The sequence below is a fragment of the Falco rusticolus genome, chromosome 2 (assembly GCF_015220075.1).
Source record: "Falco rusticolus isolate bFalRus1 chromosome 2, bFalRus1.pri, whole genome shotgun sequence".
Classification (NCBI taxonomy): Eukaryota; Metazoa; Chordata; class Aves; order Falconiformes; family Falconidae; genus Falco; species Falco rusticolus.
In genome coordinates this window covers 114,740,450-114,766,283 of record NC_051188.1, presented here as the reverse complement: position 1 = coordinate 114,766,283, position 25,834 = coordinate 114,740,450, and the positions used below count along the sequence as shown (strand labels likewise).

Below are 25,834 nucleotides of genomic sequence, written 5' to 3'. Positions count from 1 at the left end.
ACAAGATACATAGGACCTTTCTCTCAAGGTTTAAGTCTCATTTCATTAATACTTAAATTCCTTATGTAATACAAGTAAATTGTTATAGTGGAAAATGACTTTTAGGTGGGGTTTTGGGGGTGGTTTTTCTGGTTTGTGGTGTTGGGGGGGTGTCTGCTGACGTGAAAAATTCTTGAACCTGGAGAAGCTTCTTTAAATTTGACTTGGAATAAAAGAAGGAAATTGTACCTACCTGCACTACGAAGAAAGAAGGGGAAGGAGTACGTTGGTGCTAATAAAATTACAAGTTCAGATATACATTTTTTCACCGTACTAGAAGTTCAGTTACATTCCTGTTATGATTATTACCACAACATTAAGAATCTTAGCTATTTGTAAGCTGATTTTAAGTAACTCAGATATATATCACTGAAACTGAAATTATTTCAGAGCCAGAGTGCATTCTCATTAGTACTCTTGCCAAATACACAGAATTTGTATGTTCCCATGATAGCCCACAGTGACAGAATTCTAATAGAGATAATAAATTAGCATTAAATAATTTATTTCAACCTTTTATTCTAGTTCACTTTAAAAAGTGATGTATGGCCAAAATGAGGAACTCATCCAATTTAACTGTACTGTAGTAAGTACTCTGCTCTATCTGTTGAATTCAATATAGCTATTGTAATGGGATTATAGATCTTTTCTATGTGTTTTTTTTCCAAATTAAGCCTAAAATAGGGGTGTTCTAATAAATTCACTGTAAATTTAATTTCTTAGAACAAGGTCTATGTAGAACTGCAAGCTGATTAGAGCAAAACAAGTCGCTCTGCAAGGTTTTCTATCAGTATTAATAAGCGGGGGGGGGCTAGTTTTTTGCTTTATAGGGGAGATTTCCCTTGTTTAGTTCTCAAAACATCTTCTGCTTCACACCGCTTCTTTCTATGAGGCTTGAAAGGAAAAATAAACATTACTGCAGCTTAACAAGCTCTCGCATGTTGGCTGAGCCTTGCTAATTGTGCATGTGAGCGTGCTCAGCTGGCAGCAAGTGCCCCTGTGACAGGCAAGTCACATCGCTCAGGGCTGATCAGGGGCTGAGCGGCTGGGCTGGTGGAAGGCACTGGGAATGCCGTGCAGCCTATCGCAGCTGGGTTCAGGAAAACCACCAAATGATAATTTGAGGCTTTCAGCTACTACATATCCTTTTTTTTAGTTTTTTACAGGAGTTGATGCCTGCCTTTCTCATCATAGCTAAAGCTGCTTTGAATCAGGAAATGCTATACGGATTAAAAAAATAAAAATAAAGGAATATTTCATGGCAGTGTGTCTGTGTTGAAGGACTTTCTTGAACCATAGGACAGGCTTTGATGAAATGCTCGCTATTCTCAGATCTGTTCAGCCAGCTGGTTAACACGAGTCTGTGAGGCAGCTGGTTTTGGTGGGATACCTCAGAGCTTCAGTCCTCCAAGCTTGCATCTGCATGCTGTGCTGGAAAATCATGCTGACCAGGTATCTGTAGCATGTCCATCAGGATACTGCACATAAGGAGGGGACATTAGAGGCTGATGGCCAGTGTCAGGACCCTGTGTCAGCCAGACATTTAGGGTAAACCTGCTTTGACCATGAACTCCACCAAGAAGATCAAAAAGCTTTGAAACTAGGCACAAAAATGCTGCGTGTCACTATAATATGAGCTAGAAACTTTGTAAATAGGAAGAATTTGAAGCAACATAGAAATATGTTGCATAATAGAAATTAAAAGCATTTTAAATTGCTTGTTCCTTCAACTCCATCTCCCTCTGTCCTTGCAAGTATGTCTTTACACCCAGACCATTTCAGCCACTGTGGCTGAGTCTGCCCAGTTCTCTTCTTTTTGTCTCTGGTCCCTGGGAAACATCCTTCCCTCATCCCTGAAGACAGACTGACCGCTGCAGTCTTTGTTCCATGTTGCAGTCATTCTGTGTGATCTGGTGAGAGCCAAGTTTTCTGTGTGATGCCCTTGCCTGCCATAATGTGCTCCATCCTCTGGGTTTTGCTCCCCTTGGAACAGGTCCAGGAGATGGTCTCTGTAGGGAGTCAAACAGCCCTAAAAAAACACTTTTCAAAGGAACACAGCACAATTATGACCAAAGTAGGATGGGGGGAAGAAGAAGGAAATGTTTGTCACAGTGACTGTGGACTTGGTGAAGACTTTCACCTTTTAAGCAGTCTTTTCATAGTAACAGAGAAGAACCCCACGCTGGCTGTCATGTCCTCTTGTAGCTTCCACTGACCATCGTTATATCATTGACCTTTTTTCTCAACATAAACATCTTCCCAACAGCAGGCTGCATGTATTACTAGAGGGTTTTATAGCATCTATTTAGTTCCATACTGTGCTTCTGCCAAATGAAGGTTAAATCCTTAGTGCTTTTACAAAGGCTTTAGTGCTTTTAGAACTTGTGTTTCTTCTCCATAGAGGTTTTTATTGGTAATAGCCCAGTACCTGTAGCTACGTGAAATCCATAGAGTGGGTCTGTGTATTGAACAGTGGTATTTTTAGGCTTACATCTCCCGGTGCACCACTGTCTGTCAGTGCTCAGAGGAAACTGATCATTTTTTTATTCCCTTTTTTGTCCTCCTGGTGTCAGAAATAGAATGGTACAATTGGATGTTTTCTTTGGAACAAGAGCTGCAAGACAACCTAAGCCAAACAGAAGCCAAAGAACCCAGAACTTTATATCTGTAATGCTGTGGTCAATAATGTGTGACTGTATTGCCAGACATAAAAATGTGAACTGATGCAAAAGACAAACTGTGGCAAAACAGGTTACATTCTCCCAAAAATAAGCCAAAAGACTCTTGTACCTGGTGAATTTACCACATCTGGGCAGGCTCACCCTAGGGTCAGATGATTGACATCTTTTTGCTTTGTCTTCCTCTTGTCATTCAATGTATGTGTCTTCCTCTGCTTACTGGTTTAAAATAGATCTTGTATTATTTCTATTGATGCATCCTTCCACATACAGGGCAGAAATCAAAGTCTAGGAAAAACAATAACACTGATAGGGAAAAGCTGGAAAGGAAACCACCTAGAAAATTACTGCATTCTGTGCTCACGCTGCAGCACTAGTTAGGAGACTATTCAACTAAGTAATGATGGAAAAACCTGACAAATGCCCCAGAATAACATCTTTTAAGATCATTATGTTTTCCAAGAATTTCAGACTGTGATGCTACTGGTTCAAGAGCTGTTGAGCACTTTAAAAGGGTGCATGAAAAGACTGAAATGTCAGAAAACAGCCTTCTGACTTTCTCGAACACTTGGGGTTTTGTCCTCTAGCCTATGGAGACAAAGGATGTACGTATGTTTTTAAGAGGGTTGGTAGGAAATAAGAGAGTGGCTTCTGCTGGCTATTGGGAATTGCAAAACTTACAGCAAGATATAATTTTAGAATAGGAAGGAGAACGTAAGAGCTAGGAACATCCGACTGCCAAGCTGCATGTTTCAGATTGATCAAGAAAAGATAAGGTAAATTTCGGGATAACTGAATAATATGCTTCTTTCTTTTTTTTTCCATGGAGACAAACTTTCATTTTTAGTAGTGGTTTCCAAGGCAACAGTCACTCATAAAAAGACATTTTTAGTATATAAACAAGCATTTCTATCAACACAGAGGACTTCTGGGCTCTTGCATCCCTGCAAATCTTTTAGATAGTCTATGGTATATGCTGTAGATTCATTTAGTTCAAAACATAGTCAGGGTTCACATGTATTTCAAAAAAATGATGTGCCTCCAGAAAAACTGTTTACATGTAGCAAAACATGTATATAATCAGAACAAGATCTGTGGCACTACTGCAAAGAGGACTAGACTGGTATTTCTGTTAAAGGTGACACCTTAATATTCTGCATTAAATCTGATTTTTAGTGAGTCAAACAGCTGCTACAAACTTAATTTTATGATATGTAAAGAAATGTATTCTAGACTTCTTTCTCTTACCAGCTGTGTTTCTGAATTCAGCCTTAATATATAGAATATTTTCTTATTTCCATAATAGTAGTTAGAGAATTGATTTATCGCACTGAATTTCCTGAATCATTTGATAAACTTTATGAGTCTGATTCTTCTCAGGCCAGTTGGGTAAAATACCCGACCCAGGGAGATTTCAGACTTACTAGATTCATTAGAGGAGCAAAGCAGATTGGTGCCAGTAATCTATATAAACACAGGCAAGCAGCAACTTTGGAGGCATCAGGATGAGGACTTCATATTTTTTACTTTGTTGCATCAATTTCCATATGTCAAGACATTTTCTATTTACTCTTACCCATATACAAACAATGGGTTTTGGGGGGAGAAGGTTTAATTTGCTAAAAAGTAAAACAAGGCGCAAATAACTTTCTAGTTAACTTAGGACGTCAACCAATAGTTTCTGAACAACCTGAATGCTATGACAAGCACCTTGCCTAGACATTTAGTTTAAGAATCAAATTAATCATAGACAATGGAGAAAATTGATTATTGGCAACAAATCAGAAAAAGAGGCTGTATACTTTAAAGACCTGCATTAACTTGGTTTCTTGAAAACTACTTGGTGACATAAGGTTGAGCACAATCGTTGGTAATTTGTTAATTCTGTTATGTGACATGGAGGGCCTGGAGAACCAGTCTTACAAGGAACAGTTGAGAGAACTGGGGTTGTTCAGCCTGGGGAAAGGGAGGCTCAGGGGAGACCTTGTTGTTCTCTACAGCTGCCTGACAGGAGGCTGTAGGCAGGTGGGGGTCGGTCTCTTCTCCCAGGTAACGAGTGACAGGACAAGATGAAATGGCCTCAGGTGGCACCAGGGGAGGTTTAAATTGGGTATTAGGAAAAATTTCTTCACCAAAAGGATTGCTAAGCATTTGGAACAGGCTGCCCAGGGAGGTGGTGGAATCACCATCTCTGAAAGCGTTCAAAAAATGTGTAGATGCAGTGTTTAGGGGCATGGCTTAGTGGTGGACTTGGCAGTGCTGGGTTAATGGTTGGACTTGGTGATCTTAAAGGTCTTTTCCGACATAAATGATTCTATGGTTCTAAGAGCACATTTATTTTGTCACCAAACTGGGAGGCAAATAATGATAAGCAGGATGCATCATGACCGTGTTTGGTTCTCAGTCAGAAACCAGGCATGTGGTATGGAATCCCACCATGACTCTCCCTTATCTGGAGGGTTGTGTTTGGTTTTTGGTGGTTTTTGCATGTGATCTTGCTAGAGACTGGCTGCAAAATGAGTGGGCGAACGCGGTTGGTAGCAAGTTAACGCCCTGTGAAAAGAATAATATTTGTTCTTCTCCACCCTTGCAACTTCATCTTGCCAGGCATGTGTACCATGTCTGAATACTCTGATGAAAGCCTAGTTGAAACCACATAGCCTGAGCCTGTTTGCAAACCCACCTTTCTCCATCTTTCTATAGCCAAGTAAACTCTTCACAGGTGCCTTCCTCTCCTCGTGGCATCTATCCTCATGGCATCTAAAAGGAGGGCATGCATATCCACAAGTCCTCGAAGTCTTCCTTGCAGCTTGTAAGACAGTCCGACAGTTTGACACCTTTTAACAGATCAGCTTTCGCTAATAAATCTTAGTGGGATAAGTAGGACAGGACAGACCCTTCTTTTCAAGGGACTTGCTTCACGCCACCCCACGTCTTCCTGTTCAGGCGAAAATCCCTTTCTTGTCCCTTCCCCATTGCATCCGCTCTATAGCCAAGCATCAGATGCAGGATATTTGCTTAGTCAGCATTTTTGTAAAATAACAGGTTAGCTGGAAGTGAGGGGAAAGGAAAAGGACAGTTATTTCCATTACTTTTACCGTTCAGTTAAGAGGCAAATATTTAGCCTTTGTGGCTACAGCTGAAATGTGTGCTGTTCATGGTCTAACTCCTACTTTCTCTAACTCCTACTTTTCAGGACAAGTGCTGATGTTTGCAAAAACGTTTTAACTAAAGGTTGTATCCTCCCAGGGCTGCCACATGAGGTCATAATATTGTTTGGCAAACCAGAGATACAGTACTTGATAGTGGTCCTGGAGGGGTTGCCTTTTGGTAAGGCGATCGGTATCATCTTGTCTAATCGGGATTATTGTGCTCCTGTGCAGGAATCCAGCTGCTGGCAGCTGCTGCCTATCTCCAGACACTGCCCATCCCTGTTCTTAGCTGGGCATCAGCCTGCTGAGTGCAACAGGTTGCTTTTAACTACAACATAACAGTAGGAATGACTCTAACATATACAGTAAATAATTTCTCAGAGCATGGGCAAGAAGTCAAGTAGCAAATTAATAAGAGCTGTGCGGGTGTGCTCAGCCTGCACCAGTGTATGGGAGATGCAGTAACTAGTTCTGAAGTGTGTGATGGGGTTTGTGCCAAGGGATGGTGAGATGAATTGCCATCATGTGAGTTGACAGCTTCAGCTGGATCCGTTCCCCATTCTCAAAGGATGCGTGGGGTTGGAGGCCTTGCGTGTGCCCCCTCCAGCCCTCTGTCTTCTGTTGTGTTGGCCTGGACAAAGGAAAAATGTGCTCAGGTTATGCTCAAGGACAAATCGCCAACAGGTAAAAGAGTAGCTGAAGGAAGGAGTGTCATGGAAAAAAGAGGCTTGTTGTCCTTTGGGCACCAACAGCATGGGGTGTGATGACTTTTAATAAATAGTTGTATGTTTAAAAGGAACAGAAATCCCAAACTTACTCATTCAGTGTAAGGCATGGTGCTTGCTACTTACTTGGCTTATTTGTAGTAGCACCTAAAGATGAAGACGTGTCTTTGACAAAATTTAATACATCCACTCTTAGATTGTCTCGTCAGCCTTTATCCAGCTGTGATCCCAAGGTCATTTAAGAGGTTTTCTGGTTTATTTAACCTCCCTAAAAGTTAGTAATAGAAATGTTAACAGGATATAATAGAGACCACAACAAAAGCAGACCTTTAGGAGGAAGGTCCAAGGACAAGAATGAGACATAAATATAAAATTACATTCTTTCTCCATGTTTTTGTCTAACTTTCTATTTCTGCGAGTACTCTCTTCCTCACTGTAACCATTGTCATTTGAATTCTGAGAATGTGTGAGGAAAAAAGCATGAAAATTTGCATTTAGATGTACACAGAATCAAAAGGAGCTTGATTCCGAGAGATTTCTAAATTAACTTGTTGAATGTAATTGTAAAACTTAATAGCGCTCTCATCCCTGCTTTTCCTCCCCCCCACCCCAAGCAGGAACTCCAAATACGCATTTGATAGAGAAACACAGCTAAAAATTTTGCATTTCACTTTTTCGTGTTCAAAATAATTATGTTTATGAACTCAGCACAAGTATGCCCTAACATCTTGGCTGTAAAAAGGGTGGTATTTTACACTTTGTTCTTAATGTGACTTTCAAAGCATCATCCCACTATTCATCATAAAGTAATTTAATTTCCAATGAAAAGAAGAAATTGTACTGCAATCAATCTAAAAATTTCCGCCTTTAGAGATTTGCAAGCTCTGCCTTTCTGTATAGCTTGGATTTCAACGTTTTGTCTCTCTGATTCCTCCCGATTTCTTATTAACAAATTTGAGTATTAAAGTCTACATATACGTGCTTTGCTGTTTTTCAGATTGGGTCTCTGGTCATCTGTAAGTGTGTTTATGGAAAAGGGAGGCACAGTTTACAAATGACTTGAAGGGACTGAGACTAAACCTCTTATACAGTGTCAATGCTGTTGTAGATCACATCTAGGAGATAAATGAAGAATCTGCTTGAGACAGTTATTACTGATAGTGATTGCATTTTTTAGTATAATATTGTCTGGGAACAGTAAAGCGTATTTTGGTGCAGTGGTTGTCAACCTTTCTCAGCGCATGGATTATGAAATATATCCAGTAGAGATGCGGACTTTGTTAGAAATTTCCCATTTGTGGGTTTTTCTACAGCCCATTGCAAGTTGGTATCTTTCAACTCTCTTTAAAGTATTCCATAGACTCCCAGGGGTCGATATGCCTCAGGCTGAAACCCCCTCTACTGTTGGAGTATTTTTTGTTGATTCACTGCATATTTTTATTGGACTCAAGGTAGATGCTGTAGCAAGAAAGATAATACGGGTTAAGGTTGGGAGGTATCCCAGGTTATGAGAAGTATCTCAATACTGAGAAAAGATCTCTTTAGCTCTGGCTGTGAATACCATCAAAACCAGCCACTATTCCAGTGGATTAACAGGAAAACGTACCTACCTGCTGCAGGGATGTCCAGGGTAACGCGGGAAACTCACATCAGTGAGTCTTTTGTTTGGATTGAAAATCTGGCTGACATGATCACTGGAAACATGCTATGTTGAATAGTGAACGGTCTAGGTCAGGAAAGTACACTCCTGTTTCACAAAGTACAAAAATATAGGTATGTTCAGTTAAGTTAAATGATGGGGAATTCAAAACTATTTTAAAGATGGCAAATAGTTTTCTCACGCAGTGTGTAATTAACTATGGAGCTGATTGCTGCAGAAAACCATTTGGGCCAAGATTTCAGCAAGTTTGGGGGTTTGTGTTGGTTTGGTGTTTTTTTTTTTTAAAAAAGGGGGTGAATATTGTTGGGAAGAAATAATATCCAGTTAGTACAGTCAGTAACAGTTTCAGAGATATGAAACCTGTTTCAACCTAAGGAAGGAAGGAGGACAGGAATAAAATGGATCTGAAAGAGAAATGCAAGAATGTGGATTATTTTGAAGCTTTTACACCTTCGCTGAAACATCTGACATAGCTGCTGCTGCAGGTTACGGGACTAGAGTGCCCTGGCCTTGATGCACTATGGCAGTTCTTGCTGCAAACAGTAAGAGTAACTCTAACCACTTGTGCCAGTCTGAACACAAACCTGCCTTGCCAAAGCCTGTCTTGGCCTCCCAAAACCACCTCTGCCCAAAGCAACTTCTTGTTGGAAAGCAAGCGTGCTGGTTCTGGCTGGGAGAGAGGTAATTTTCTTCATAGCTGGTATGGGGCAGGTTGGGGTTTGTGCTGGGAACAGTGTTGATAACACAGGGCTGTTTTCGTTGCTGCTGAGCGGTGCTCGCGCAGAGCCAAGGGCTTCTCTGCCCCTCACCCCACCCCAGCAGCCAGCGGGCTGGGGGGCACGAGGGGCTGGGAGGGGGCACAGCCGGGACAGCTGCCCCCAGCTGGCCCAAGGGGGATCCCAGCCCACACAGCAGCATGCTCAGCACATAAACCTGAGGGAAGGAGGAAGGAGAGGGGGAGGTTCAGAGTGATGGCGTTTGCCTTACCACGTGCTGGAGCGCTGCTCTCCTGGGGATGGGTTGACCCCTGCCTGCCCATGGGAACTGGTGAATGGATTCCTCGTTTGGTTCGCTGGCATGCGGGGATGTTGCTTTACCTATTAAAATATCTTTATCTCAACCCAGAAGGTTTCTCACCCTTACTCTTCCGATGCTCACCTGCATCCCACTGGGGGCAGTGGGCGAGCGGCTGGGTGGTCTTAGTTGCCAGCTGGGGTCCAACCACGACAGCACCAGAACAGACTGTGGAGGTGTGGGATGTCCGTTTGTAGACGTCCTTGCGTGAGGACTGCACCTTCCTAACAGACGTGCCCTACTTCGTACAGAAAGGGCTGCACAGGAGTCACACAGTGAATTTCTGTGCCACCTGCTACATGGATGCAAAATAAATCATCCCAGCCTCGATCTTTTTTCAGTAAGTCACTGCTTTTACGTAGTTTAGTTTTGCAAAATGCATCTGTTGGTGAAAGCAATATCAAAACATAACTGTGGGAGCCTCAATCCAAGTGGAAACAGTTATGTAGTGGAGTACGATCCAACAGAAAGCCTCTAAAACGGTGTACAGCGGTAACAACAGGCGGAGAAGGGCAAGCGGGTAAATCTGCAGAGTTTAAAACATTTTATGTGGCACTTCTGAAACTTAATATAGAATATCAAATTTAAATAAAATCACTCTTGTGGGGAAAACTGTAGAGATCAAAAAGGGTAAGAGCGGGTAAGAAGGTGGAGGCTATCATTCACTATTTTAGCAGTGTGAATAATGACAAAAATTAGCCAAGGTAACTTTTGTAGGTAAAATGACTGGTGCAAAAGCTTCTTTGTTAAAAAAAAAGACACTGGAGTGGATCTTAATGATCAGCTTAACAGCTAACACAACAGAAGATCATGGAACAGAACTGAGGAGAAAGCTAACCTACAAAAGCACATCTGCAATTTCACTGTAGTTTGGCTATGATCAAAGGCGAGCAGTAACAGAGCAAATGCAAACACTGGGCCAGGAGGTCTCATAAGCAAACATACAAAAGATACATTCAAGATCTAGCTGAAGAATCTTAGAATGCTGATGTGGAAATGTATTTTCATTGAATTAATTCATGTTTCATTATCTGACTTTAGAGTCCAGTGGTATGACTGTCCTTCTCAAATAAAATTTATCCCTCATTTACTTTCACAAGCAAAAAAAAAAAAAAAAAAAAAAAAGGTGCATTTCATTGTGATACTTTTATGCAGCGTTGAGTTCCTGGTTTTTGCTTTGTAGCTGTCACATACCGTTAGGGGAATACTGTCTGGCTTTATTTTTTTAATTCAGATATAAAGAAACACTAAATAAAATGTGCATCATCAAAGGCTAGGTGAGGGCTTATGGGACTGTTGTTTTTTATTTCACTCTTTGTTGTTAGGTTTAAAACAGAATTCTAGGAAACATTTGATATTACTCTGTGACCTAAAAAAAACCAAAAAACCCGACCAACAACTACTTTCTAATTTGTAGTTTAATCACTTAATATACAATCACCTCTTCTTTGGCAATACAAGTTTCATTACCAGGAGATGCTGATTTGTTCTATGGGTTTCAAGTGTACCTGTTTGTTGGAGTGCGCATGGCTGGCCAAAGACGTGAAGCAGCGATACAACATCCCACTGGCATGAAGGGAAGATCCCCTCTTTGCAGTCCCGTTTTGCTGTTAATCTTCTGCGTAGCTCGTTGCAGCATCGCTGAGTCCCTGCTGGCAGGGAATGCCAAGGATGTATGGCTATATAGGGAGACTCCCTTTTAGAAAGGAAACTGGGATGAGCTGGGGAGCCCCTGGAGCTGCCATCCTTCGGAAGGTGGCTGGTGGTGACCACACTGTTGTCTTCAGGGTATTTCATACCCTGCTGCTTGTCTCTCTTTATCTTGACAAAGAAGTGTCATTAAATTTCTGCATAAAGCTGTGAAGTGGTTTGGTTTTTTGGTTTGTCGGTGGTAGGGTTTTTTCCCTTCCGGATAACTTACGTTTTGAAATGTTTCAATGTCACAAATACCCTCTTTATTTTCAGAGCTGTAATTGGCATTGCTTCTGGTGACCTAGGGATCTGATTCATACTTTGGGGAAGGCAGAGACAGGGTCAGTTTCCCTGCAGGGCTTAAATAATACCTTCCATTGTCTAAGAAAAAAAAAAATTATAAATATGTTTTACTTCTGCTATAGCATACAATGAAGGATTATTCATCAAGTGTGTCAAAATACTGACTGGTTTTAACATCACCAAGGCTGGTGTTGTGTCATTAACGGGGAGAACATCTAGGAAGTTATCTGGGGGGAAAATGGTCATTCCTTACTTGTCGTTATACAGCTAATGGGGGGGAAAAGGGCTTCTTACCCCTCTCCATCCCCCACCCCTCCAGGCAGCGTTATCTCAGCCATGAGTGTTAAGTCTGGCTTTGGTATAAGATTCAAAACTTGTTGGTATTGAACCCAAACAAATGAGTAATGCTGCTTCTCTGAGCAAATCTTAAATAGGTATGCAAGGACAGAGGAGGGGAGGAAAAAGCCAATGCACTTGCAAATCACTTCTGAAATAATAGTTAAATGAAGACTGTGAGTCTTGGAAAGCTACATGTGATGTTTTCAGAAAGGCTACAAATTGACCAAGGCACCAAAGTTACTGACTTCTCAGCTGGACGTGAGAGCTTTGGAAAATTCTGTTCGTGCACAGTACTTACCTTGGAAACCAAGTCCAAGGAAGTTAAGCATATGTTAATATATATGTGTATACATGCACTGCGTACTACAAGCGGTCACAGCATTTCATTATTGCTGCCTCATACTGCTGATACATTTTTCTTTTTTTTTAAAGCTAACAGTTATCAGAATAATAATCTAATTTCAAACACAGCTGGTTTTTTAGCTGCGTATGGGCTTGATTGCATTTATAGCTTTTTATTTTTTAATCAGAATTGCTGTTTTCAAACTATAATTGAAGAAGCTACTGTAAACGTGCAGAACATGCTTATACATTTTTAGCAACACCTACATTCACTTAGAATGATACTATCCACACTTAAGATTAAAAATGTAGGTGTGCTGACATAAAATCAACATTATTGCTTTTTTGTTAATTATGTGAATGAATATTATCCTGAACACCTGTTCTGTTAAACTCTTGCTAATGATGGACCACGGTTTACTTGGTATTTTAATATTCAGTGTATTGACCAAGGTGCAGTGTATCATAAAATACCTTTACTGTGTTAAGCACGTTGGAACATACCTGCAGTTTGAACAGCTCCTGATATACTGTTTAATGAGTTTAAGGACATTCCATTAAGGTCAGAGCTGTTGCTTTCAGTAGCATGTCAGCTGACAGTAATTACTGTAGGTTATAGTATTCTGATATATAGAGCAAGCAGAACAACCTCCTGAAAGCTTGAGAAAGAATGTAGCTTGGTTGTATGTGTGCTTGGGGTTTTTTTTCTCCTTATTCAAAATTATTGGTACCTTTCAAAGGCAGGTTAAGAAACTAAATTTGTTTACTGTGTGCTGTTGAAGTCAGAAGTGGTAAGCAATTCCATGGGAAAAGAAAACCATTCAGCTCCAGTGATGCAAAGAGCTCGGCTCCAACTTTATTATTTAGCTGCTGTTAGGTGGAAGGAAATAAGATCTGGATGCTTTTTTTGTTTTCATTTGTTGCACCACTCACCTTGGGAATTTATGATCCACATTAAATACTGCTGTAAGAAGTAACTTCTCTGCATACAGCCATATAAAACTTCTGGGTTGAAAACTTGAAGCAGGTTGAAAATTTGAAGCAGTTGGTTTCACAAGGCTTTTGTAAAGTTTCATAATTAAATCTCGACATATTCCACAGTAGGGTGTAATTCCTTTGTATTACGTCCATGATTATAATCAAATGATTTCCTGACTCCAGTCCCATATAAGAGTAATTTAAAACAGAAAACCCACCTGTTAGACTTGGTTATTTGAAAGCAGTCACTTTTTCAGACACAGTCAGATGCATATTTCAAAGCTCACAGGGAAGGAGCCTTGAGAGAAAGAGGCTCATACTGCATCTTCAGATGTTATAGGGATCATTTATGTTTGTGTCTCAATTTTTCCCTACCATATTGTGTTTTGTGCTGAGGATGCTGTGTCTTCTGGAGAGCAAGCAATTATGATGATAGAAGAGACCAGAAATTCTTGGCAGTGTTGCTGGACCATGATACAAACTTACTTTTTACAACCGGGAATTCCTGTGTGCTAAAGGCCCAAAACATGGATGTACCTGTTTTTTTCTGGTGGTTTGTTGGGTTGGGGTTTTTTGTTTTGTTTTGGGGTGGGGTTTTTTGTCTGGTTCTTGAAGAATTATCCTACACTGTATTTGCATGTGGCTGGCTAGACCTGTGTTTCCTAATGACTTTTATCAATTTCAAGTTTATCAAATTAGAAAGAGACATGAAGATTTCAGACACTATTTATGTTCTTATTCCATGAAAATAAATGGGAATGTCAAAAATAGAAATTCTGTTAGCTTAGCAAGGACTTGACCCTAATTGATTTTTAGTCTGGAATTCTGACATGCAATCTTCAAGACAGAAATTTGGGGAAAGCCAAGTTTCCTTTTCTGCCTTTACTTAAGGAAGTCCTTTCTGGGTGTTTTGTCTGTTTGGTTTGGGGTTTTTTTGAACGAGGATTGGTGTTAATATATAATGTCCCCAAAAGGAAACAATCGAGAAATGAGGGAGAGGAGGGAGCAGAGGGCCTGCAGGAATACCAAGGAGGAAAGCCTGATGCTTCTGAAAGAGAGGAGAATTAGTATTGGTTTGATTTTGTTATACCCTGATGTTTGCTTCAGATAGCCATCCATCCAGAAAGTGAGTAGGGGGTTTTGTTGGAGACGTGTCAAGGTCGTGGATATGCTGAAGTCCAGTCTATACAACTTTATGAAAATGGCTGAGGAGAATAGGTTTGGATGCAGAACACTCGGAGGATAATCTCAGATGCACTTGTTTTCTGAGCCGCGGTCTTCTGGAGTACGAGTGTTGTGGTTGAACCCCAGCTGGCAACTAAGACCACCCAGCCGCTCGCCCACTGCCCCCAGTGGGATGCAGGTGAGCATCGGAAGAGTAAGGGTGAGAAACCTTCTGGGTTGAGATAAAGATATTTTAATAGGTAAAGCAAAATCCCCATGTGCAAGCAAACCGAACGAGGAATCCATTCACCAGTTCCCATGGGCAGGCAGGGGTCAACCCATCCCCAGGAGAGCAGCGCTCCAGCACGTGGTAAGGCAAACGCCATCACTCTGAACATCCCCCTCTCCTTCCTCCTTCCCTCAGGTTTATGTGCTGAGCATGATGCTGTGTGGGCTGGGATCCCCCTTGGGCCAGCTGGGGGCAGCTGTCCCGGCTGTGCCCCCTCCCAGCCCCTCGTGCCCCCCAGCCCGCTGGCTGCTGGGGTGGGGTGAGGGGCAGAGAAGCCCTTGGCTCTGCGCGAGCACCGCTCAGCAGCAACGAAAACAGCCCTGTGTTATCAACACTGTTCCCAGCACAAACCCCAACCTGCCCCATGCCAGCTATGAAGAAAATTACCTCTCTCCCAGCCAGAACCAGCCCAAGGAGTCATGTTCTCCACAGCTGTAGCCATCCAAGGCAACCAGCTGTAGGTTCTAGTTCTGTGGCACCTCACTGCCTCACCTGAAAACTGAACGGAGGCGAAGCCAGCGGTGCTGTTCTTTCATAAGCCGGTGACCAAACCTGGAGCTGGCCAAACTTGGACTCTGGGGTTTAGCACTCTGTAAGATTACAAGGCCCTAGACCGACAGCTTTTCATTTTCAAGGACACGCCCTTTAAAAATCACATGTAATTTAATAATCAAAGATGGTATAAAGCTATTATCTGGCTGCACAGTACAGCTGTTTGCCTCTCTAGGTAATACTGCACAGTTCAGAAGGTTTGGGATACATTAATGATGGAAGAGCTCTCAGATTAAAAAAAAAAAAAAAGTATCTTTTCATGTCGTTTAACTGCTGCTCTTCCTGTAAAGGAATCTTGCAAAGGGTAGACCCAGCTAAATATGCAAGGGTGGCATTTGTTTGGTACGATTTTGGCTTTTGTGTTGCAATATGCAGTACTCGCATTCCACCGCCCCCCCTTCGCCTTTCAGGGAGACCCTCTGCTCCAGCTGCTGCTGGTGTTGGGGTTTTGATATTCACTTCAGCTAGGAGAAGGAAGCCATAAACATGCACGTCTCGCACGCTTATGAATATTTCTGCTCACTTTGATACTAATTCTAATATCTCTCCTTTACGTGATATCAAAGTTCTTGTAAATGAGATTCTGTAATTACAGAAGGAGGTTTCTGAAGCAAGGTATAAATGTATGTTAAACTTCATCTACTTTCATATTTCTGTGATAGAAATGTTAACTTAGGAACAAGACTGACCTAGTTATTCACCTAAATTAATCCCTGGTGAAATCAGCTAGAGGAATTTCTGCTGACCATGTAGGAATTGCTGTTTGTTGTAAATCAGAAGAAAAGCTATAGAAAAGGAATTACTCACTGTTGTCTGTCCTCTTAAAAGATTGAAAGCCAGATTATTTTCAATCACGTACAAGCCCTTGGGAATCTCACTTGAGCACTTTTCTGTATTTATCAGATTTCCAAAACTTTGTAATGGTAAATTATTCTTTTTTTCAGTCTTGTTTTTTGGCAGACATTCAAGATAGCAGCTCTTTGCCCAGCTGTGAATTCTTCCCTTCATTATAGACATGGATGATTCATAGTTTACCGTTCCTGTATTTTCCTTTAAACAGAATTCTGCAGAAATATTGCAGCACGGTGGTTGTCTGTCTCAAAAACGTGTTAGACCTAGATTTGTGTGACTCTGATAAATCTGGGTCAAGCATCACGGTCTTTGCTTAGTACGTTTTCAGGCAAAACTCCTGTTGGCTTGAACGGGAGTTTTGCCTGACTAAGCACCGTGAGATTTTGCCCTTAGTATCTAAAATATTTGATCTGTGCCTTGCACTTTGGAAGTGTTCTAGAAGCAAAGCGTATGCCTTGTCCTTGACTGCCCCGCTGTGGCTGTATCATAATTGGCTTAAAAGGTGGCAGAATCTTCCATCTGCTGACACTAAGCATATCTTCATTGCCAGAATATTAGAAAACAAACACGCACACAACTTCATATTCATTATATGTAAAGTAATTCCAAAATCTATGCGCATCAACTCAGCGTGTTACTGCATAAGAAGGGAACGTGTCATTTTACATTCTAGATTTCTTGTTCCCCTTCCTTCTACTCTAGAGCTTCAGCTTTTTTTTTTCAGTTATAGGGGGTTGGGGGAGAAAAAGAACTTTTACTCTTAAGAAATCTCACGGCTTTTTGTTTTCTCCTATAAAATGTTTCACAGGTTCATATCACTGCCTGTTCCGTGCAAGACTTTTGGTTCAGAGTTCAAACGTCAGAAATCCATTCAATAAGGGTTAGGGCCAGGTTTCTGAAGTAATAGATGAGGCCAATTGAGCCATTAATAAACTTAGAAATTTCATTGCTTTCTTAAAATAGTTTTTCTTTGCAAGGAAGGCATTAGATGAGCATGCTTAATTGACCACACCAAGAAAAGTGCAGTATTTGGAAATAAAGAAGGGCATAAAAAGACTTGAAACCACATGGAAGAACTCGTTTTCTTCTTAGTAAAGTGGCCATGCTCACTGCCTTGATTTTGCGTTGTTTTTTTGTAAAATTAGCTGAAGTGCATTTTGAGATGAGACTTGTCATCCTTTCCCATAACACCACATTGCTCACTGCGCTTGCATTTTTACTATAATTTCTATCTGCCTCTGCCTTCACTCTCAGTGCACTGCCTATTACTGCTCCCTCTGTTTTCTCTTTTCATTGTATCTTGTTTTATATCGGACCCTCTGACTGGAACTATCACATTTTTTCCATCAGGCACTCTGCTTTTCATTTAAATTCCCTTTTGAAGATCCACATCTGAGGTTTTAATGCAAACCCTTTTGAATAAAAATGCAGTCACCCTATTATTTGCTTTACAAAAAGCTCTAGGGTAAATCTCAAATGTGTTGTGCATCTCCTTGGAAGCTTTCTTATCCTTAACTCAGGCTGAGCAGCTGCCAAATCTTCTGTGCCTCCACTGAAATAAATACTTCTAGTCATGGATAAGATGTTATTCAACATGAACAATTCGCTTGAGTCTGTAGGCTCTTTCTCCCACTGCAGCACTCACGGTGAGTACAGAAGTATAGTTGGTAAACAGTCACTTGTAGCCTGAGAAAAGCATGCTAGATCCGTTCCTCCAGAATAAGGAAGCTGGTAACAACATGTGACAATTAAGGAATATTTACCTCTTTCCTCCTTTTAAATTCATCATAACAACATATATAGCAAACTCTAAGAAAATTTTTATTTTATGCCCAAATCCTGCAACTCAGCCACCACACTTAGCCATTCCTTTTATTTCAGCCTCTTTACCAACGTCATGGTTATGCTTAATTTATTATTTTTTAAACACCGAGAAGCTTTTCAATGCAGATATGCTCCCAAAATTACAGGAGCAGTACTGTTGGTCAAACACATAGGAAATGTTCTCTGTTCATGGTCATTTCCTCCTGGAGAAGGATGGAATATCCAACAGTCTGGACGTGGTGTGCTTGTGTATCAATGAATGAACATTGCACACTCATTGTAACTGCATTTTTGTATGATGTGTTATAATAATATATTATAATACGTAATATGATGATAATTTATTCAGATACTATACGTGAAATAATACCTAATGTAATACATTATATATCAGGTAGTAATAATCGATATTCTAACATTATACATAATACTGTATTATATTAATATAATACGTAATTATATACTAATATGTAATATATTGTATGGCATGGATCATTATATTACATAGTAATCTAATGATATATTATCTAACAGATTTAATTATATATTATTATGTATGGATGGATTAGGTATTCTATATTATTTATTTAAATACATTTCTCTGAATTGTTAATTTAGTTTTTCAGCAAATTATTAATGACATCATTAGCTTCATAAAAGTATCTAACTTGAAGAGACTGTCTTCAGCCTTTTCTCTAACAAACTGGAATAACTAATTCAAGTTGCCAAATAATACATTCAAGTACAGCTTTAAGTAAATGTTCTCAATATCAAGTTAAATTTTGTCTTTGTTCCCTTGGTCTGATTTTTGGTATAATTTTCTCAGGCATAGCTCTGTGACTGATCTTTTCCTTTTTAGTTTAGTAGTCCTTTGCAGGAATTGAAGTAATTTAAATGTGTTTTAAAAATGAACAGCTCCTGTGCTGGTTTGCTCAGGATACTTACTTTTCAAATGCGCAGATGTTGATTATGAATGGAAGCATATTCCCTGAAGGTGAGAGAGCCTGTGTGTGTCTGTGTTGAGTCACAACTGCTTCAGTCTTCTAAATGAAAAAACTATATCAGTCTGCATTTTACTGTGTTAGTTATTTCTAAATATTTGCACTTGTAAAACAGGGAGGAAGCCAACGGGCCATCCTTCAAAGCATCAAGGCAGCCTATTACAGCATTTCTCATTAGCATTGTGTAACTACCCATTTAATTCTAGCTTTTATTAATTTTTGAGTGCTTGACTGTGTAGCCCTAAAATTTTGTTTTACGGAATTTTCAGTTTCTTATGTAATGTAAAAAAGTATTCCTTTAGCAAGCTATTCTGGATAAGAATGGAAGCAGGAGTACCTTGGCTTTAGGTTCAGATAGACAGGTGAAGAATTGCCTTGTCAAACTGGGACTGTATTCTATGAAATACTAGATCCAAAAAGCTCTTGGCCCTCTTTTGTAGCTTGCACTGAAGCAAGTCAACAGCATTTCTGCTCCTGGGTTTGTAGCACCGTCCCAGCAGCAAGCCATGCCACATGGTCTAGCCTGGCTGCTTCCCCAGAGCTCATCCCTGCACCATGTGTCTTTGTGTCGTAGTTGTGCTGATGCTGGGTATTTCCAGCTCAAACAGGAAGGAACGCTTTACACCATATAAATGGATTATTTGTTATAAGCAATAAATATCCTGGACTAGGGGTTTTGAAATCAGAAAGATTGAAAAACTTTCTGGGATCCCTTCAGTCTCTTGATGAAATTGCCTTTGTTCATGGTACAGCCATGTTACAATAAGAAGAGATATAGAAAAAAAGAGAAAAACAGAAAGATACACATAACAGCTGTGACTAACAAAAGGAATATATTTCCTTGCATAGTATTGCTTCTGAAATCTGCTCAGTTCATAGAATAAAGGGCAGGAGGGGGAGAACCACATTGCAATACACTGTAAATTATTCAATGAAATTAATGCACAGTGTGTGCAGACTTTCTTTTCAAAGTCCTTTCTAAATGGGATCTGCCAAAGGTTCATGAAACTGTCATGCTCATAAATTTTTTAGCAGATCTGCTACACTCTTCTTGAAAGAAATATACTGGGATCCATAGCTTCAACAATTTGTTGAGGGTTTTGTATCTGTTTCCTTCTTTCCAACTGCATATAGAACATTTGGCCTCCATCAGAAATAAAAGCATAAGTTAACATCTTCTCTTCAATTAGGAAGGGATAATGGGGGCAGAATTTCTATGTATTTTTGGCATTAACTCTCCTCCACAGAGTAGTAATATCCCATTGCTGTGAGTAGGTGACAGAATCATCTACAGCATAATTTGCCATGCAGAGGATGCTGTGGTTCCATGGTTAAATATTTTAATGTCAGTAAGAGTTCTTTTGGATTTCCCCCTCTTAGGGCTTCACCTTCTAGTCCCTATTGCTAACTGGGGAGAAGAAGTTTGTGACAGGACCTTGAGTAAGCCAGAACTTTAGGCAAAGACCGAAGTCTTGCTTGCAGGTTAGGCTGAGGCAATGACTTTATGAATTGTGCCAACCCCTTCTTATCTCTAGGAAGTTCTTTTCCTCTCAGGTTTGGCCACCTGCTCCTTGGTATGTGTCTTTCCACTCAGCATGACCTTCTCAAAGCTGCCTCCTGCCTGCCACATCTTCCCTTCCCCCAGCACGCCTCTCCCTGAGCAGGGACAGTAGAACCCCAAGCAAAGGGGCCTCCATCAGCAGTAAAACTGTAGGTAATGTGGCACCTCTCCCAGGGCTTTCATCTCACTGACACAAGGAACAACTGTGAACACACACAAAGAAGGAAAAAAACCAAATACCTGTCATATGGGTTTGCTGCCTTTTTCCTGTATCATGTTCTAGAAAGGCCTATTATTGCTCCTTCTCCTGACTGCATGGCCAGGAAAAATGCTTAGAGAGTGAAGCTCTGTATCTTGCTTCAAGCTTGCTTTTTCTCAGGTGATACCTGAAGGCAGAACCAAGTCCTTATTAAAAGCATATTATAGGTTCAGTTATAGGAACCTACTAATTTTAACACACCTTTTACTATATTTGAGACAGCAAAACTATATAGGAAATTGCTTACTGGCTTCTTTGACAAGATGTTTTTCTGCATGGGAAGGTTTGTCACTCTGGAAGTCTCAGGGAAGCCAGCAGAAGCCTGCTTGGCTCTGTGCTGTCATACCTTTATAGAGGCTGCTACTCCATCCATCTGCCATTAACTGACCTCTCATTTTTTCCATGCCCTACATAACCAGCCACACCACAAATCCTGTTTCACTGCTGCAGACGTTATGTTTTGGTGAAGCATCCTTCCTCCCCCCCAGATAAGGTGCACAAACATGAATGTTTGTCGCATGGACAGCTTCTTTCCAAGTGTGTGTTATGTCCCGAGGAAAGTCCTAAATTCCTGACAGTGTCCCAATTGTATGAGGGTGGGGGCTGCACCTTGGGATAGTTTTTGTCCTTTTGCATGTCTTTTTTTTTTTTCCTTTTTATTTAATATCCTTGCCACTGTGGTGCCCCAGGGTGAAGGTAGCAAGCTCTGTGCTTCTTGACGGCACATCTAGACAAGGTTCCTCCGCCCAGCTCCTCTGGAAACCTCTCTCCCTTACAAAACAGTTGGCCAAGCACTGCATTGGCTGCTTATTTTTTTAAAGTCCGTGCCACTGCCAGTTCAGCCATGCCTTTTGACCAGGTGTCGTGAAATCAAGCTGTCCGTGATCTCCTCAGAGTTGCAGATTGCGGTGCAACAAGCTGTATCTTCTTGGTGTCGAGGTACCCACTTCTAGTCCCACACTGGAATTGAAATTGTGTATTACGAGGTGTATAAATAAAAGCAAGAAAAAGGCTCTTGCTGCCACGTCGTTTCACTTAGCTTTCCACATGAATAATGCTATAGTGCTCTCAAGCTTTAAACATCGAAACATAAGGATTTGAAATTAAAGTTCGAAATTGTTACAGGGGCAACATAACCAACCTCTATATGCTAAATGCAAAGTAATTATGGGGGTTTTTAACATGGTCTTGAATTTTTGCTTTTAGTGCTGTATTTAGGTTTTTTGCTTGTGGTGTGCTGTATTGTCCTGGGCTTTTTGCACAGGCTTGTTTATAGCCAATAGTAAAAGGTATTTGTGTTAGCCAGCTATACATCAACTGATGTTCTTTGATAATCTATGCAGTGAAAAAAAAAATATGTATAAAACACACATAAAGCCATAAGTAAAGATTGATGTGACATAGTGAAGACTCAGTAAAATAAAAGAAGACTTTAACTCAGGCTTTAAAAGTTCTGCCTAGAAGGTCTGTCCCATTAAGAGGAATGGCAGCACTGCACGCTCCAATTTGTGTGTACAAATTTAATTCCAGCAGATGCACAGGCTGGGCTCCACAGTCTGCTAGCATCTCACTTGTCAGCACATGGGATTTCACTCTGAGTTATCTTTGCTTAGGAAGAATCAACTCTTGGAATAATCATGAGACTGAAATACCGATGCCTTTTTTTCTTCCGCCTAGTTCTTGTAACAGTAAGAAAACTTTAAAAATTTGTCCCTTAAAAGCTTCTTAAAAAAAAAATTCTTGTTCAAAAATTAGTGAACTTCTGCAATTTGAGTAATATTTTTTTCATGGAGGACAAGGCCGGGACAAGCATATATGAGGAGCGAACATCTCTCTACCCAAGATCTTCCTATATTTTTAGTTGCGTATTATCTGTGGAAAAATGCTATTTTTCATAGTTAGTATGCGCACAACTCTTCCTGGTAGCCATACAACAGCAGGTTTAAGTCCATGTGAACAGCACCTCAAAGCTGTTAAGCATTCCTGTATGTTGTAAAGGATCACACTTTTATATTTGCAGTTGTTTTGTTGCTAACGTGTCCCAAGAGCTGTTTATTGCTCATGAACAATTTCTTCATGTATGCACAAGCATTCTTTTGTTTATGTCATAGTGCTTCAAAATATGAAATCCCAATTTTCTGTCCTATTAAGTTTTTATAGGCCAATATCTTTCAGTAACATAACAGAAGTTGGTAAGACCTCATGAGGATTCTGGGAAGGTTATTCACACCCTTATGAGCCATCATGATCATCTCATTTCTACTCAGCTACTTGATATAATTTCACAGGGTTTCCCACTTCTAAGTACAAATGCTTCTACCTACCTCACTGTTTATAAGAAAATGTACATCATCTTACGATAGACAAAACTACAAAGGAATCTTCAAAAAAGAAAATCTTTCATGATGAGGCGTGAAGACCACAAGGATTTCCCCTCTTCCCCTGTTTTTGCCTTTTCCTCTTGCTTCCTCCTTTGGATCAGCTTATTAAAAATATAGAGCTATAGACAGAGTAGGTGAGGGGACATGATCCTACTGCTTACTTTATAGGATTGTGACACTTCAGATAAAGTAATCCATAATGTTTATCCTAGAAATGGACCAAATGCCATGTGTTCGTTGGAACATCTGTGAATTTGGCTTGATGACAAGTCCCAGAGCAACACATTAAAGCCAACATTTTGTTCCTGCAGCTTAGTAGTAGTGATGTGTGCTTAATCAAATTAATGATAAGAGGAGCAAAATTTAATAAAAAAATAAAAAGCCACAAATGCAAGCTGAAAAGATGAAGCTGAATTTTCATCATGAAAGTTATCAAGCAAGTTGAATAACGAAGGAGAGAAGTTATTTTTAGCTTGCTTTCTGATCTGTTGAGCTAAACTAAAAAAAGATAATGAAAGGATTGTATGCTCTTAGACGTTAAACATCTTTCTGCTGGTTTTGTAGTGTTTACAAAGATTGAGAGATAGGAGATCAGCATCGTTGTATTTTGGGAGACACACCACAGTGTTGCACTGAGGGAAAGGTTTGATTTATTACAGTGAATATGATTCATTATTTAACAGTCCGGAGATTTATATGTGTTACTGTTGCTTAATAACTTTAGCAACATTTCTCAGTTGTATGTGGAATATAATGCTAGGACTGGTAAGTATGATAAAGATTGCTCCAAGGTGGAATTATGGAAGTCAATACATTTCCTTGTGTCACATGTTTCATCTTCCTGGTGAGGTGCGTACTGTGAGAATAATTTTGATATTTCTGTCCCAAAATAGAACTGGTTCAGCTTTGCCTGTAATTATTTCATTCTTAAAAAACTTTATATGATTTTTTTACTTAAATGAACAGACTGCAAAGAAGAAAGGTGTCCATGTAAGCATCCATAGCAGCTGAACATTAATTTGTTCTTCTATTTTTATAAGTACAAAATCCATCGTAAAGCGCTCTCTGCTGTGAGGTGAAGGCACAGCCCAGGAAACCAACAACTGCATAAGCTGGGACTTTGTCTCAGAGGTTCTTGGTCTTTTAGTTTTACTCATCATAGATCATTCACAGTCTGGTTTTGGTAACAGCGTTCATGTAGAAATGCAGTGATTGCCAGGCGGAGTTGCAGGTATCGCTGCATGTTTGCCAGTCTTCAACCTCTGTCTCTGTTTTCCCTACTGTTAAATGGAGACAGCAGCATCTTCAGAGGGTTGCCATGAGAGTAATTAGTTATGAGCTGTAAAGCGCTCTGAAAGGCAAAATGGCTAAGCTGTGTTATTGCACCATTTCAATGTTCAACGGATTTCAGCAAAATCATCTCTTGTTTTTGGAAATACTTATAAAATATGAAGAGTGAAAGCCCAGTTTCCTAATTTGGTTGCAGTACTTGGAAAAATCATTGTTGGTCAGCGTACATCAAACAAATGCTTTATAGGCTTTTACGTAATTGTGAAGACAATTGGGGAACAATACAAAAACAAGCTTGTTTTTCTGACTCAAGAGCTTTTGTATGGTACATTTGCTGTGATTACCACAAATCTAAAGAAGGCAGTTTCAGCCCTGAGCTTTTTAACCCTCAAATGCCAAAATAAACAAAATTATTTAAATATCCTCGTGTTTATTTTTGGTAGACATTTTTAATGCAGCAGCAATTGCCCATATCCTGTTGCTGAAAAAAACAACTAATACGCTTTGAAGCACTTTTAAAAGACCAAATGTGCAATAAAATATTATGGGTTTAGTCCATGAACACAATGTTTGTGTATATTGCAAAAAGCAGTACACATGAAAAAACTGATCAGTCCATTGCTTCCATTATTCCTATATAGCTGTGAGACGTTGAAGACTGCTTTTTCCCCTATTCTTGGGTTTTTATTTGAATTCCAGACTGTGGCTGAGATGGGGAAAGAGGGCTAGAAAGACCAAGAGCATGGCATCGACAACTTCATTTAGACAAATGAGATTGTGATCATTCCAGCATCCCAAAGGGAATCTGGAGTAGAAAACATGAGCTTCAGAAAAAGGAGTCTGGGGAAAGCAAGGGAACATCTGTTCATACGGGAATCACTAGAAAGCTATCTGCAATGGCATCTCCTCTGTAAACAGAGAACATGAAAATAAGTGAGTGAGATACCTGCCACTGAGAATGATGCCTAAAACCATGGAACAGGAGGTAAAGATGCTGGATTGAATCCTCTGACCCCAGGCAGATTAAGACTGGAGATGTACCTTTTTTCAGCCAAGATAAATCAGCAGAAGCAGTAGTAGATACACTTAAAACCCAAAGATCTCTAGCACCCACTTGTATGTTAGAAATAAAAAAAGTTCCCTAATTAAATATCACCTGTAGCACATAATAGTAAAACAGAGGCATGAATGTGAAGAGAAAAACATTTAATTGAGGCACTGAAATGTGAGGGCTCAGTGAACGACTCAAGTACATGGACTCAACAGAAGTAGCAACCAAGAGGATGACCACATCGGTGGTGCACCGTGGGTGCAGCACAGAAAGACAAGATGGGAAGAGCAGTGAAGGGCTTCCTTTCCAAACGTTACATCTCATCCTTGGAAGAAAACAGTGCATTTGTATGTCTAATTTTTCCTATTAATTGATTTTTACATTGTAGGTGACCATGTAACTAGGGGTGGAGGCTGTTGCTTTGTGTTTTTTAAGTTAGGCTGAGTTATGCCGGAAGTGCAGACTAATCTACCTGTCATTAGTCATAAGAACACATGCTGAGGGGATACTGGTGGCCTAGTCATGGGGGAAGTTTTGGAGAATATGCCAGAAGGTGTGGAAATTTGTTAAGGAGGATAGATGGCTCGTCTAGATCAATTTGCCAGAGCACATTGAGGTTGCAATCAGC

The 25,834-nt window shown here is 40.2% G+C and overlaps 1 protein-coding gene across 2 annotated transcripts in view; it reads left to right on the top strand.

The window, feature by feature from the left end:
* EPHA6 (EPH receptor A6) overlaps positions 1-25,834 on the top strand; it is a 513,653-nt gene that overhangs the window by 457,098 nt on the left and 30,721 nt on the right. The window lies entirely within an intron of this gene.